General features: G+C 56.3%; 1 pseudogene; it reads left to right on the top strand.

The window, feature by feature from the left end:
* The first annotated feature begins 6,667 nt into the window (after positions 1-6,667).
* LOC120584893 (uncharacterized) lies at positions 6,668-6,786 on the top strand (annotated as a pseudogene).
* Positions 6,787-16,161: the final 9,375 nt, after the last annotated feature.

Genomic DNA, 16,161 nt, shown 5'->3' with positions numbered 1-16,161 from the left:
CCCCGCTCCGGCCACGTGTGTTTGCTCTCGGGGAGGGGACGCAGCAGGAAGGTGGCCGGACGAGGAAGGATTTTCAGCTCTGGGCCCCAGGGACAGGACCCCCGCCCCCTAGAGGGGAGAGGGGATGCCCGCCCACCTGGGGCTCTTCCAGACAGCAAAGCCCCTGCAGGCGGGGCTGCCCGGGGGGTCCCGCCTCGCTGCAGCCCACCTACTCAATGGGGAGGGTGGTCAGCAAGCAGCCTCACGCTCAGCTCCACATCCAGCCCCTCGGGGAGCCCGGCCGAGGCTGAGACAGGGGATGTGGGGGAGGAGACCTCAGGGGGAGCTGGGCAGAGGCGCTGACCCCTGGCCCGAGCGGCAGGGCTGGGCCGTGAGGCGGTCACTGCTGGGCCTGAGAGCGGGCCCTGGAGCCTCCTGCTCAGCTGGGGCCGTGGGTGGCCGTGTGTGGAGGGCGGGGTACGTGCTCTGCCTTGGGACCCCCGCCATGCGGACCAGTGCCCCTTGCAGGTCTCCAGACTTCTCTGTGTCTCCTAGTTCAAGTTCAAGGGAAAACGAGGCCCTGAAAATTGGCCAGTGCCTGTCCAGTGCCCACCCTGGCCCCGGAAGGGCGGAGGACCTCAGCCTGGCATCCTGTTTGACCCTCACGTGACTTCTCTGCTCCTCGGGGCCTCCCTGGTGTCCCCAGCAGGCCTGATGGGACCACTGTGTACAAAGAGCGGTGCCCCTTGAGGCCCCCAGCGAGGCTGACGGGGGTCACCGCAGAGACCGGGTTCTCCCATACCGGGAGCTCGGACAGCCACGGGTCACATGGTGCCCAATACCCGGTCACTGCGGCCTCCACGAACATCCCCTGTGCAGCCTCTCCCTCTCACAGCAAAGCCCCGGCCCTCGCCCAGACCTGAGTGTGTCTGAAGATGTCCCGCGTCCCTCGTCCCCTGGGAGGGACCAGGCAGGAATCATAGGGTCCCATCCTCTGAGCAGCCTCTCCGGGCGGTGGCGGTTTGTAGGACAGTTTGCATGATAGACAGAAGGGGTCCCCAGGAACGGCCGCCGCGCCCCGGCGTTTGTGTCCGTGAGGGCAAATCTGGGGATGCAGGGTTGCCAGGCCCACAAACCTGGGCCCTGGGCGGGGCGGGGCGGGGGACATGCAGGTCACAAGGCGGTTCCCGACCCTGCTCCTAGCACACCACCGGGACCCCAGGGCGAGTGCTCCAGCCACCCGCCACTCCTGCCCTCATCCTCACTGTCATTTTCAAGGTCGAAAGTTCAGGGCCAGAGTGTCTGGGGTCTCCAAAGCTCTTCCACGTCCAGCCCAGTTGTCCCCACTGCAGAAGAGCACAGTTGGAGGGGCCTCTAGGGAGGGCTGGCCAGGAACCTCGCGGGACAGGCCTGGAGGCTGGTCTGCCTGGGGGCCGGACACCCGTGCACCTGCCCCGATGCCCTCAGGGGGACCCGCCACACCCCCAACACTGAGCAGTGGCACCTCCATCAGGGACTCAGGTGTGTGCGGATCCCCGCCCCAGAAGCGAGCTCCGTGCGGCAGGGGCCTTGCCCGGCAGGTCACCGCTGGCGCACAGTAGGTGCTCAGCACCCTGGACGAGGGCGGGGGGCCCCACTGGCTGGGTCGGCCCCGGGGTCGCCGCTGTTGAGACATCCCGGATGCACCGGCCGGACCTGTTTGCTCAGCGAGTTTCCTCTTCACACTTGAGGGAGCGGAGAACAGAGGATAAAGGGAGGGAAGGGGAGCGGGCTGCCGGGAAGGGGCCTCCCGCCGCTCCGGGAGGGCTCCGCCGGCCACGGGCCAGGAAACTGCTTGCCTTGGGCGCGCCCCGTCCTTCATTCAGTCCGGGGGGCGGCCAGGACGGGGGAACCTCACTGGGCCACACGGCGTCCAGAGGCGACGTGCTCCCACCCGCGGATAAAGACCCCCACCGCAAACCCAGAGGCAGACCGCCCCCGCCCAGCCCCTGAGTGGTGGACAGGCTCTCGCCACTCGCCCTGCCCCGTCCCCCTCCGTGGCACTGCAGACCCCTGGACAGCGGTTCCCAGGTGCCTCGTGCACTTGTCGGGTGCTGGCTATTTGCCCAGCTCTCCCTTGGCCACTGTGGAGGGTCCAGGAGGACCAGGCACAGCCCAGGGGGTCACAGGTGTGGCTGAGGATGGGGCACTAGGTGTGTTGCCTCCTGCTCCCCAGAGGGTGGCATGGGCGTGAGGTGGGAACCACGGGGGGCCTGGCAGCCCTGGTCTGTTCCCGAGGGGCCCACACTCCTGGTGAGCTGAGGGGCCCAGTGGTGTGACCAGCGGGCCGTGAGCCAGGCAGGCCCATGGCTGGGTGGTCCGGGTGAGGAGGGTGGTCCAGGAGGGGAGGTACCTCAGGCCCTGGGCTTTGGGATGGCCGAGCCTTGTCACCACCCCGAGCACAAGCAGGATGTATCCAGCTAGACCCAGGTACCAGCCTGGTCCAGAAGAAATAGGTGGAGGACACGCCCGGCCATGGTGGCACCCCGGACAACCAGCCTGCCCACTGACAGGTGTGACCGAGCAACTCCACCCCACGTCAGGATGTGGGGTGCAGAGAGGCAGCTGTGACAGCTCCACTGGGGGTTAAAGCTGTGGGGGGACAAGCAGGTCACGCTCTACCTGGGTACCCTTGTCCCCAGAGCTACTCCACTGTGAGAAGGACCAGGCTCATCCCCCACCCTACCCCAGCTGCGAGAGTGTGGCCCCCTCCCCCAGGAGCCTCGCCCCCGTGAAGACTGACCCCACAGTGTTTGTCCTTATGTGTCTGGCTCATTCCGCTCAGCACAGTGTCCTCAAGGTGCATCCATGCTATAGCAGGTGTCAGGACTTCCCTCCTTTTTAAGGCTGAACGACATCCCACTGTGTGTGTGGATGGACCACGTTTTGCATGGCCATCATCCACTGATGGACACGGGCTGCTCCCACCTTTCTGCTGTTGTGACTCACGCTGGTGTAAACATGGGGGTCCACGTATGTGTTTGAGTCCCTGCTTTCAATTCCTTCGAGTGTGGACCTAGGAGTGGATTCACTCGATCATATCGCAATTCTGTTTGACGTTTTGAGGACTCACCATGCTAATTTCTCCAGCTGTAGCCTTTTACATTCCCGCCAACGATGCACAAAGTTTCCAGTTTTCCACATCCTCACCAGCGCTTGTTATTTTCCCCGTTTTAAAGAAAATAACAGCCATCCTGATGAGTGTGAAGTGGCATCTCACTGTGGCCTTGATTTGCATTTATTTAATGGCTATCGATGCTGAGACTCATTTCTTGCGTTTATGGGCTATTTGCATGTCTTTTCAGGAGAAACGTCTGATCGGGTCTTTTGCCCATTTTTAAGTTGGGTTGTTGTTTTGTTTTTGACATCGTTAAGATTTAAGAGTTCTTAATATTGTGAATATTAAACCCTTATCAGATACATGTTTGCAAATATTTTCTCCATTCTGTGGCTGCCTTTTAACTCTTCGATAGTGTCTTTTGATGCATGAAAGGTTTTAATTTTGATAATACGATTTATCTGTTGTTTTTTTTTTCTTTCGTTGTCCGTGCCTTTGGGGTCATAGCCAAGAAATCATTGCCAAATATAACATCACAAAGATTTTCCCCTATTTTTTTTCTGAGGGTTTTAAATTTTCAGCTCTTACATTTAGGTCTCTGATCTATTTTGAATTGATTTTATGTGCGCGACGTTGGGATCCGCTTCGCCCTTTAGCGCATGGATATCCGGTTTTCCCAGCACCATTTCTTGAAGACCGTTCTTTCCCCCGTTGAAAGCTCTTCGCATTTTTGTTGAAAATGAATTCACAAAAAGTGCCAGGGCTTATTTCTACGCCATCCAGCCTGTTCCACCGATCACATGTCTGAACGTTATGCCCCTGCCACACTGTTTCGGTGACTGTAGCTTTGCACTAAGTTTTGAAATCAGGAAGTATGAGTCCTCTAACCTTGTTCTTTTTTATCAAGAATATTTTGGCTGTTCAATGTCCCTTGAGATTTCATACAAATTTTAGGGTGAATTTTTCTATTTCTGCAAAAACTAAACAAAACAAAACACCATTTTGATTTTGACAGGCATTGCATTAAATCTGTAGGTCCCTTCGTATAATATTGATAATCTTATCAATATTAAGTCCTCAACTCCATGGATCTGGGGTGTCTTTCTACATCTTTATTCTTTCATTTTTTTCCTGCAATGCTTTGTTGTTTTCAGTATCTTTTGCCTCTTTGGTTAAATTTACTCCTAAATATTTTGTTATTTTTGATATTTCTTTAAACGGAATTGTTTTCTTAATTTCCCTTTGGGATTGTTCATCACTAGTATATAGCAACTCGGTGAATTCACCTATGAGCTCAGTCTTCGTCCATCCAGGCTGCTATATCAAAGTATCACAGACCCGGTAGCTGATAAACAACAGACATTTATTTCTCGCAATTCTGGCAGCCGGAAGTCCAAGGTCAGGGTGCCAGCAGAGCGGGTTTCAGGGGAGGCCTCTCGGGTGCAGACTGCCGACTCCGTACAAAGTCCGCAGGGGTGGGCGAGGGTGTCTCTGAAGCCTCTTTTATGAGGCATTAATTCCTTTCGCGAAAGCCACATTTTCATGATTTAAGCACCTCCCGCCACCTTTGGGGGTTAGGGTTTTAACATACAGGTTTTGGGGGGACAACTCCAGACCACAGCAAGCCAGAGTAGTTGCTCTGGGGAACTTTCAGAGTTTTCTGCATATAAGATCATGTCATTCAGGACTTCGTTTCCAACCCGGTGCTTTCCATTTCCCTGTCCGGTCTGCTTGCTGTGGCTAGAATTTCTAGGACTATGTGGAACAGGAGTGGTGAGAGTGGCCATCCTTGCCTTGTTCCTAATCTCGGAGGAAAAGCTCTCATCACTCACCACTGCGTGTTGGGTTTGCTGTGGGTTTTTCACATTTGGCTTTCATTCTGTCCAGCTAGTCTCCTTCTAGTCCTAGTTTGTTAAGTGTTTTTATTCAGTCATGAAAGGGTGTCGAATTTTGACAAATTCCTTTTCCGAATCAATTACGATAATCGTGTGGGTTTTTTCCCCCCTTTCATTCCATTAAAGGGATGATTGGTTGATTTTGTATGTTGAACCATCCTTGCATTCCAGGAATAAAGCCCACTCGGTTGTGGTGCATAATCCTTTTAATATGCATCTGACTTTGTTGGCTAGTATTTTGTTGAGGATTTTCGCATCAATGTTTATAAGGGATATTCGTCTCTATTTTTCTTTCCTTGAGTATCTTTGTCAAGGTAATGATGGCCTCGTAGAATGAGTTCAAAAGTGTTCCCTCCTCTACGGTTTTTTTTGAAGATCGAGAAGTGTTTGTATTGATTCTTCTTTAAATGTTTGATAGGATTCGTGAGTAAAGCCCTCTTCCTGGGCTTTTCTTTGCTGGGAGGATTTTTGATTCCTGATTTGATCTCATTACAAATGACAAGATGATCCAATTTGTCTATTTTTTTACAAGTCAGTTTTGTGAGATTGTGTTTTTTATAAATTTGTCCATTTCTTCTAGGTTATCAAATTTGTCGGCATAAAATCGTTCCTTATATTATTTTGTAATAGTTATTCCTATACGATCAATAGTAATGTCCCTTTCATTTCTAATTTTAGAAACTTGAGTCTTCTCTAGTTTTTTCTTAGTTCTTCTCGCTAAAGGTTTGTCAGTTTTGTTGATATTCCAAAGAACCAACTTTTGGTTTTCTTGGTCTTCTCTACTATTTTCTATTGTCTATTTTATTTATCTCTGCTTTAGCCTATTATGTCCTTCCTTCTGCTACCTATAGTTTAGTTTTTCCTTCTTTTTCTACTTCCTTAAGTTGTACAGTTAGGTTGTTGATTTACGTTTTTTCTTCTTTTTTAATGTAGGTATTTACAGTTATATATTTTCCTCTTAACACTTCCTTCGGCGAATCTTATAAATTTTTGGTATGTTGTATTTTTTGTTTTCATTCACCTCTAAGCATTTCTCAATTTCTTCTTCGGCTTCTCAGTTGTTTAAGAATTTGTTGTTTATCTTCCACATATTTGTGAATTTTACAGTTTTACTTCTACCGTTGATTTGCAGCTTCATTTCTTTATGATTGGAAGAGATGCTTTGCACAATTTTAACCTTTTCAAATTTATTAAAGCTTGTTTTTGAGCATAACATATGGTTTATCATGAAGAATGTTCCATGTGTCCTTGAGAAATATGCGTATTACGCTGTCGTTAGGTCAAGTGTTCTGTGTGTGTAGTTTAGGTATAATTGGTTTATAGTGTTTCCAAGCCCTCTATTTCCTTATCGATCTTCCGTCTGGTTGTTCTATCTATTATCGAGAGTGAGGTATTGAAGTCTCTAACTGTTATTGGACAGCAATCTATCTCTCCCTTCAATTCTGTCAAAGTTTTCTTCATATACATTGGGGCTACGTTGTGTGGTGCATATGTGTTTAAAATTGTTGAATTAAATCTTTTTATCAATAAATAATACCTTTCTTTGTCTCTTTTAACCTTTTAAATTTTAAAGTCTATTTTTTTCTCCCATCAATGTAGCCACGCCAGCTCTCTTTTTGTTACTGTTTGTATGGGATGTCTTTTTCCAGCATTTCATTTTCAACCTATATGTGTCTTTAGTTCTAAACTGAGCCTTATCTACAGCCATGCTACCCTGAACAAGCCTGATTTCGTCCGATCTCAGAAGCTAAGCAGGATCGGGCCTGGTTAGTACTTGGATGGGAGACCACCTAAGAAGACCAGGTGCTGTAGGCGTAAAAAATAAAAAAAATAAGGGACTGTAAGCTGACAAGGTCCTTACAATCTGTGAGGCCAACTAAGGGTTGCCTCGCCTGATTCTGCCAATCCCTGCCTTTTAAATGGAGAGTCGAAATCCATTTACATTTAAAATAGTTATTTACCAGGATGGACTCACCTCTGCCATATTTCCATTTCGTTCTGCATGTTACCTACCTCCTTTGTTCCTCGTTTTCCCCATTACTGCCTTCTTTTATGTTTAGTTGATTTCTTGGTAGGAACAAATTTTTATTTCCTTCTCATTCTTTTACGTGTATATTCTGAAGATATTTTCTTTGTGGTCATCATGAGACTACACGTAACACCCTAGAACTGTAACAGTCTAATTTGGACGGATACCAACTTACCTTCAGTTGCATACAAAAGCTCTGCTTCACAGTTCCCTCCTCATGTTACCGTAATAAATTACATCTTTATACCTCGTGTGCCCTGGAAACATAGATTTATAATCATTTTATGCGTTTGTTTTTAAACCATATAGCAAGTAAAAGGTGGAGTTACAACCAAAAAGTGCAATCCTAGTGAATTTGTATTTGCCCACACACTTAGAAATCTTTAGTCCTTCATGCAACTTTGATTTACTAGCTAATGGTCTTCCATTTCAACCTGAAAGGCTTCTTTTAACATTTCTTGTAAAGCAGGTACAGTGGTGATGCTCTCCCTCAGCTTTCATTTATCTGGAGATGTCTTAATTTCTCATTTTTGGAGGAAAGTTTTGCCAGGCATAGAATTCTTTGCTGACTGTTTTTTCTCTCAGTACTTCAAATACATCCTCCTCTGCCTCTCTGGCTTCCAGAGCCCCCAATGATAACCTGGCTAATAATTGTGTTTGGGGTGTCTGGTATGTGACGAGTTGCTTCTCTTGGTGCTTTTGAGATTTGTTCTTCATCTTGGCCTTTAAAATTTGGTTACCATGCGTGTCAGTAAGGATCTCTTTGAGTTGATCCTATCTGGAGTTTGTTGAGCTTCTCGGAAGTTTTCAGCCACTATTTCTTTAAATTTCCACCCCTTCTCTTCTCCACTGGGATTCTCATCATGAGTATGTGGACCCGCTTGGTGTCATGCCACAAGTTCCTTAGGCTCCACTCACTTTTCTTCATTCTTTGTATTTTCCGCTCCTCACACGTGATGATTTCAATCATCCTGTCTTCAGGTTCGTTGACTCTTTCTTCTGCTTGCTCAAGTCTTCTCTGGAGCACCTCTAGTGAATTTTTCGTCTCACACACTTTCAGCTCCAGAATTTGTTTTTTAAAAACGATTTCCAACTCTTCGTTAATATCTCGTTTTGTGCATGCGGTTTCCCTGATTTTCTCTGGTTCTTTGTCCATGTTTTCCTTAGTTCTTCGAGCATGATTAAGACAGTGTTTTAAAGTCTTTGTCTAGTAAGACCAATATCTGAACTTCCTCAGGGATGATTTTTATAAATTTATTTTTCTTCTCTGAAAGGGCCATATTTTCCTGTTTCTTTGTAAGCCTTGTGACTTTTTTGTTGAAAACCGTGGCATTCACTATCACAGTGTCACTCTGGAAATCAGATTTTGCCCGTCCTCCAGCGTTTGCTGTTCCTTTCCTTTGTACTTTCTTGCTTCTTTCTTTCTGTCTGTCTCTTTTGTTTTTATTGTTGAAGGCTGCAGTGGTCCATTTGTTTTGAAACGTTTCCAGATGATTTTTACAGACAATATTCCTTGTTGCGTGTAATCTGCTCCTTTAGCCTGTGTTCAGCTAATGTTTCGACAGCTTCCTTGACTGTCGGGAGCTTTTCCAGTCTGCAGCCTGGCTCTGTGCTGAGGCAGCCCTTCAGCACTCAGGTACACTCGACTGCTTTCAAATGTCTTAATTTCTCAAAGAGTGTGACCTCGCCTTCTCTAGGCCTTCTGTGGTAGGCGTCCACCTATAATCTCCTGTGCAGGAGTCTGTGGGTCTGTAGTCACCTAGCAGCTTTTATGCCTCTTTTGCCACCTTAATTCCGAGTTAAGCAAAACAGTGAACACCTTACGTTATTAGTCCTTCAGAAATCCACCAAACAGTTTAGAACTGATGTACACAAAAATTTGCAAACATGGTATTCTCCGCTCCTTCGGGTTTGTGTGTGAGTTTGTTGGAGGTGGGGGTGGAATGGTAACTGGGCCGGCAATTCAAGACCAAAACTGCCACTGCGCTGGGGGTGGACATGCAAGGATGAGCAGAAGTGCCACACACTATCCCACTCTGAGATGGCTTTTTCTTGCCTGGACGTGAGCTTGCTTGTTGTGAAGCTCTGACTGTCTTCTGTGGCTTTGACGAAGTCGGTTCAGACAGTTTCTCCTGAATTTTTTTTTCAACATCTCTGGGAAAAGAGAGCTTAGAGCTTCCCGGTCCAGCCTGTCGCTGACTGACTTATATTATTGAAAAAGACACACCCTGAGCCAAGCGATGAAGGTGAACATCCCAGCGATGGGTCCAGTTGCCACCACATGCTTCCAGATACGATGCACCAAGGACGCGGCTCTGCGGTGTGGTCCCTGCTAAAGCATGTGCCCCAATCTGAGCCCAAGGAAGCTGCAGACCTGGGGGAGCAACATAACTGGCCTGTGCGCCTCCAAAAGGTCGTAGTCAAAAAACACAGAGAATGGCCGAGGGCAGATTCCAGATTCAGGGAGTCCAGGGAGATGGTGCTCCTGTGACATGTGGTCTGGGACCAGATCTGGGACTGGGAGACACGGACACGGTCAGGACAACAGAGGGGTCCAGCCAGCTGGGGCCTGTCGTTTAGAGGGTGAGGCGTCCTTGACTCAACTGGATGTGACCTCGCCTTCTAGAAAACCCCGACCTATATAGGGGCAAAGGGGCGTGCTTCTTAAACTTAGGTGGTTCAGAAAAAGTGCGTAGATACAGAGCGCGAGCGAGCACACGCACGTGCACGCGCCTGAGCACACGCATGCACACGCGCCCGAGCACACGCACGTGCACGCGCCCGAGCAGACAGAGTGGAGGGAGCAGGACGCAAACACGCGTGGACCGGCGCGAGCGCACAGGAGCTCCTTGTCCTGCTGCTGCAACTTACCCGTAAACTCGAACTCATGTCAGAGTGACAGTTCGCGCCCACGTTCCATGCCGGCTGCGATCTGGGGAACGGACTGGAGGGACGGCAGTGGAGGAACCACCGCCACAGCCAGCTGGACGCGAGCGTGGACAGTCGCGGGGGGCGGGGAAGGGAGATCAGTGGGCGGGGGGTGGTGGAGGGGGAAATGGGGGGCAGGGAGGGGCAGCCACGCTATCTGCTGGGCGGAGCCAGCCGGAGTGCTCAGCGGAGGTACGGGGGGGCCCTGGTCCCAGGGACCCCGTCGTGCCGTGGGCCCTGAAGCAGGTATGAGAAACGCCCCCGTCCCTCCCTCTCCCTCCCTCGCGCCTCGCCGTCCTTCCCCCCAGCCCGGTGAGCCTCCTGGAGCAGCAGCACCCTCACACGGGGCCAGGTTTGGGAAGCATCCTGGGGGTCTCCCTCACGGGGAGCAGAACCAGGTCGGTGGGGACAGGCTTGGCCCAGCGTGGCCCAGCATGGGCAGGGCAGGTGTCAACAGAGGAGAGGGGCAGGGACAGGCCCCCGGGCCCGAGTTTGCTCGGGGTAAGCAGAGCGTGGAGAAGCAAACGGCGGGGCCTCCATGCCCTGGCTCGGCGGCCGAGATTAACCGGTGTCAGTGGGCAAACAGGCCCTCCTTTCCTCCAGGAACCCCGGTGTTGACTCAGCAACCGGAAAGTTGGCAGAGGGGCCCAGACACGGCCCCCCACAGCCCGGGGCCACCTCCCTCCCCACCGGTGCTGAGAGAGGATGGGTGGCCTGGCATCCACACCAGGCCTGCCTGCCACCCTGGCCCGCCCACACGCTTCAGGGCCCCAGCAGTGACCGGTGACTGGGAGAGGGAGGCTGGGGGACACCGCACCACCCCGGCCACACCAGCTTTGTCCTGACTCAGTCCAGATGGGGCGGCACAGCCCCGCCATGGGCCCGCCCCTCATGGGGACACAGCTTGGTGTGACCTCTGGCAACCCACTTCGCCCTGTCGCATTTTCCAGAAGAGGCTGACAGGGGTTCCCTGGCACCCGGCTACCTTGTATGTATCGGGGCCCCACGTCCAGGATGTGGCCAGTGCTCGGTGAGCCCTGCACTCGCTCTCCAGAAACAGCTGGAAACCCGCCGAGCCAGCCCTGGAGAGACGGGGTCCCTGGTGCCGGGTGGAGGCACGGACATCGCCCAGCAACGGCTGTCTGCGGCACCCCTGGGAGCAGGCGTGGAACCCCACGAGAGCTGCAAGTGGCAAAAGCCCACACTCCTACTCCATAGGCTCTGGGGACGGAGCAGGTCCCTACTCTGGGGCTGCCCCGGACTGCGTGTGGGTAGGGCCCCTGCCCGGGCTGCCCTCAGCCGGTCGCGGGTCTTGGCTGGCACAAAGCATGGACTCGTGGAAGCTTGGGAGTGCCCACTGAGGACGAAACATGGCTGCTGGACGAGAGGAGGCCTGTCAGGGTGGGGACGTTGGGAAGCGCAAGCCCCACAGCAAGATGGAGCCCCAGCCCAGCTTCCTGCCAAGACCAGCCTGGCAGGAGCTGCCCCCAGGAGAGGGCCTGACTCTGGAGATGGCGCAGGAGCCCCCGACGTGGGCTCCACTCAGGGCACAGAGACTTGAGGCTAGGGGCTGCTGGCCCGGGCTGCTGCCCTCGTCTAGGGCCATCTCCAGACGCCCAGCTGTGTGGGGCCACCTGGCTCCCTGCACAGCTATGGGGCTCAGGCTGGCACCCCCGGGGGCTGGGGCCCCTAATGGCACGCTGCGCCCACTGACAGGCTGGGGCCCCGTCATGGCCGGGCAGCTGCAGTGCTCACAGGGCGGTGTGGCCCCAAGCTTGCACGGGGGGTGAGGGTGGACCCCTCGGGGCCTGCTGACAGGGGTGTAGGCTTGGCCACCCACCTCCGCTGGTGGCACCGAGTTCCCTGAGCCCCACTGGGCTGTTTGCCTTGGAGGTGGGGCAGATTCATGTCCGGCTGCATCAGCTCTGTCCTGTCCTGAGGACCCTCCCTGGACCCTCCCTGGCCCCACCCAGGCAGCCCCCTGCTCGGCCCCTGAGGCCGTGGGAATCACTGGGCAAGGCGGGGTCCTGAGCCCCGGGTGCTGACCCCACGGCCTAACCGTGTCCTCTGCCCACGTGGCAGGCCGACTCTGACCTGCAGCTCCGACACATTGTAGGCACCTCTGTGGTCTTTGGGCCTTGGTCAGGAGTATCTTTCCCTCGGGGCCCAGGACACACAGGCTTCGTAACAGTGATGCTCTTTCCATCTCGTTTTTATTCTGTTTTGTAAAGAAACGAAAACCGGACGTGACACTCTAGGTGGATTTTACGAGAGGCGAGAAGCCACCGGGTCTGGTCGGCGGCGGGACCCCGTGAACACCTCTCGGCCTCTCCCCTCACGGTCACCCAGCCCACGCTCCCTCGCTGCAGACACTGTCCCCACTTCCGGGGCCCCAGAAATGCCGCCCCACTCCCGTCCGTGTTCCCCAAGGTGTCCGGCCTCCCCGCCGGGTCCTGGGTGGTCGGGGGTCCGGCTCTGGACGAGGCCCACACTCCACTCCCCTCCTGCTGCCTTTGGACCGCCCGCTCCCCCAGGCCCCATGCGCGCTCGCCCCTCGGCGGTTGCCCCGGTGGGGAGCAGCGGGCTCCTTCTGACCCATGCACCCACCCGCATGCCTGCTGTCACCTGCGTCTAACGGTCAAACGGCCAGGCGTGACCCAGCGAGCTCCCTCTGTCACCAAGCCCCACTCAGCCACCCCGTCTCAGGTGAGGGCACCGCCCCTCTCCCGATGGAATGGCCCTGTCCCTTCCCGCACACCCACATCCGGCCTACGAGACCCTGTCAGGTCTACACCCCCGCCCCCGCCGCCGCCCCCGCCCCAGCTGGGGCTCCTCCCATCACCCTCCCGCCACGAGTCTGAGGAGCCAGGCCCAGCCCCACGCCTCACTCAGCACTGAGACCTGGTCCTCGCTGCACCTGCTCGCGGCCTTTCCTACCCCCTGGAGGCCACCGCCGGCACACCTAGGCTCCCTCCCAGACTCCACCACCGGACAGAGGCCCCCGACCCTCGGCGGTGTCCTTCCCTGTGGCAGTCCCGCACCCCCTCCTGAGTCTGCTGCCCACGGGGCGGGCGCTGTGGGCATCAGCACCCAGGGTTCCAGGCTGCGAGCAGCCTCCCTCACAATGGCTCCCAGGGTCCCCCGAGACCCCGGCCCGGATTGCCGCTCTCGCTCCTGGTTTGGCGGAGGTCCCCAAGGGCAGGGCAGCGCCCTCTGGTCAAAGGGGACCTGGATATTTGAGGACCTTGACGTCCGTGCAAATCCTGCCGTTTGCCAACTTCCTCGGGAGGCCGCACCCGCGGCCACCGTCGGAGCCGCACCATGTCACGGCTGACTCACAGGGGTGTGTCTCCCCCCCGACACACATCCGGGCCCTGCTCCGTGTTCCCCACGTGCCTGTCCCCTGCCCAGGGTATGGCTGTCCCTGCTGGGTGCCAGTGCGGCTCCGAAGCTGCTAGAGAGGGGATTGCGTTCGGATGGCGTTTCCGGCGTCATCTGTCGAGGGCGAGGGGACACGGTGCTCACTTCCAGGGCTGCCACTGGGCCCGGCCACCCGGCTGGACTGTCACCGTGAGTGGTGCCTGTGCTGGCTCCCCAGGCTGCGTAGCTGGGGGCTTCTCCTGCACTATCCTGTGTGCCACAGGGCGGCGGTGTGTCCAGGTCCCCCATGGGAACCGGGCCACTTCCATGCAGCGTCCCTCATCCTCCTCCCATCCGAAAGGCCGTGCCGGCCACCGGGCGCGCCCCAAGAGCAGGGCCATGTGTCTGGCGTCCAACAGGTGCTGTGCTGGACACCAGAGTGACCAGCACCTGCCATCTGCCCTCCTGCCATTTCCCCATGTCTAGAGTCCTCACTGTCCCCAAAATCATTCTTTTGGGGTCTCTGCTCCCAGCACTCAGCTGGCTGTCCTGAGGTCACTGTGTGTGGCCGCAGACCCAGTTCTCCAGTGAACCGGGGCCAGGCTGGGATTCTGCATCCCCAGTGTCCCTGGGCGGGGCGGGCATGCTGGGCCAAAAGTCAGGGGTCTCCGTGACCTGCTCTGCCCTCCAGGGTCACAGGCTCCCCAGTGTTCTGTGTCCATCTTCTCCATCTGCAGGAGCCTCCGGAGTCTGCCCCAGCTTGGGCCCCCCAAGCCTGAGGGTGGGGTGCCCATCCCCTATCAGACTGAGGCAGGATCCGGCCACTCAGGGATGCCCCTGGCCGGACTCCGGGGGCCGCGGGAGTGGGGCGGCAAGCTGCCCAGGCCAGCCCGGTCACTCTGGGGCCTCTTCTGGGCATGGGTCCCCACCCCAGCGGTGATAAGCTGTTGTCACCCTCTCCTGGTGTTCGGGAGGAAGTGGGGCCCGTGCCCAGCGTCGTGCCTTTTCCGGAAAAGTCAGCTTGCGTAACCCGGCCCGGGCTGCGGTGGCCGTGGTGGGCGGGCAGGAAGTGCTCTCCGGTTACTCCTTGCCACAGGCCCGTCCCAGGCAGGTAGGCTGTGTGCTCCGTGGGGGGTGGGCGTTAGTCACCCCTGGCACCCATCCCCCCCAGGAGGCAGCTTGCCCTGACACCTGATCCGCTCAGGGGGCAGTGACGTTGATTAGGGTGCCACTCAAGGCTGCGGGGTCAGCTGGTCACTGGGGCAGCAGCTCCCAGAGTCCAGGGCTGAGCTTCCTGCTCCCCAGGGGGCGTCTCTGCTGCCCTGCGGCCGCCCCTGCCCTCACACTCCGGCCACCCGCTTGCGGCTGACGGCCCGGTTCCCGTTGGCTCCCGCCTGGCCGCCGAGGGGACGCAGGAGGCCCTCAGCGCCTCCGGCCCCCTGGTCGTGACAGGAGTGCCAGGCTCTGAGGCCGCTGTGCTGCCTGTGTGGCCGGGGCAGACAGCCGTGTCAGGTGGATGGCTGAGGGACCGGCCAGGGCGCTCCCTGCTCAGGCCCAGACGTGCAGGTCGGGGCGGACAGGTGGGGGCGAGTGGGCACACTCCGCAAACGCACCCTCCCCCGGGGGTCTCTCGGCCCTGAGACCGCGGGCAGGCCCCTTCTCCTCCCAGGCTCAGCTGCCCAGGGGCTGGGCTGGCCTGGAGGATCGGCCCAGCCTCCAAGAACACAAGCTGCCACCTGGGCCCAGGACCTCGTTTCTGCATTCTGAGCCCCAAGTCTGAGCCGCCTCTCATGGCAGCCAAATCCTGGAGACAGAAGGCAGCCACCCGGCCCCAGGCCCACCTCGCTGGACCCCCAGACCCAGCCCAGGCTGGGCCTGGCTGCCTGTGACTGAGGTAGCGCAAGGTGGATGGCTTGGGTGTCTGATTCCAGGTGCCAGGGTGGGGAAAACTGCCCGCCAGGTGAGGGGTCATGGGACCAGCCTCCTGCGGCCCAGCTGCAGCGAGCCATGGCCCCTAGCCTCGGCTTCCCTTTCCGAGACGAGGGGACCACCCGTCCTGTGGTCATGGAGAACTTGTGGTCAGCGCCTGGCACTCGGTGCCCAGCCGGCATCCACAGACCCCCGAGCCCCAGGATGTCCCCCAATGGCTGGCACCCTCTCGCCTGCCAGCCTCTGGTTACATCAGCGTGCAGCCCAGGTCAGCGTCCCGGCGATGCCTGGGGGTCAGCGGGCTGGGACCTGGCCATGTTGGCTCTGGGTGCCCCTCCCCACCTTCGGATGCCCCCACCGCCGCGTCCTCGTGCAGGACGGCCTGTGTCCAGAGCTGACCTCGGGCTTCCCGGTCCCCACCCCTGCACAGTGGGCTGCCTCCAGACCTCGGCACTCGGGGCCCGCCCTGCCCCCCACCCAGTGTGCCACCGAGGGTGTCCGGGGGCTCACCTGGGGGTGGGCTTTAGAAATGCAGAAACTGGGCAGGGTGAGGGGCTACAGGTCAAGGAGGAGGGACAGGACTTCCGGGCCCACATCCACCCCTCTGTGGGGACTGGTCTCAGAGAGCCTGCGTGTGCACGCGCACACGGGCACGCACACACCCAACTCGTGTCGGTGTGATGGCTGAGGCCAGAGGCTTTGTGGGGAGAGGATGGAGCGCCCCCCAGAGGTGGCGCCCCCAGGTGAGGCCCTGTTATACCTGCTGTGGTCAGCTGGCGGGTAAACGTACCCTACTCCCTCCCTCCTTGTCCTCGGACCGGACCGGATGGCTGCTGCCCGCAGCAGAGGAGCCCGTGAGGCAGACGCCCAGGTGTGTGAGCCCCCAGGGCCCCCAGGCTTTACGGACAAACTTTAAAAAAATCACACAGAGTCTGAGCGTTGCA

Source organism: Pteropus medius, unplaced genomic scaffold, assembly GCF_902729225.1.
Source record: "Pteropus medius unplaced genomic scaffold, Ma_sr-lr_union100, whole genome shotgun sequence".
Classification (NCBI taxonomy): Eukaryota; Metazoa; Chordata; class Mammalia; order Chiroptera; family Pteropodidae; genus Pteropus; species Pteropus medius.
Note: the sequence above shows the minus strand (reverse complement) of the source record. Positions and strands in the feature narration are given on the sequence as shown.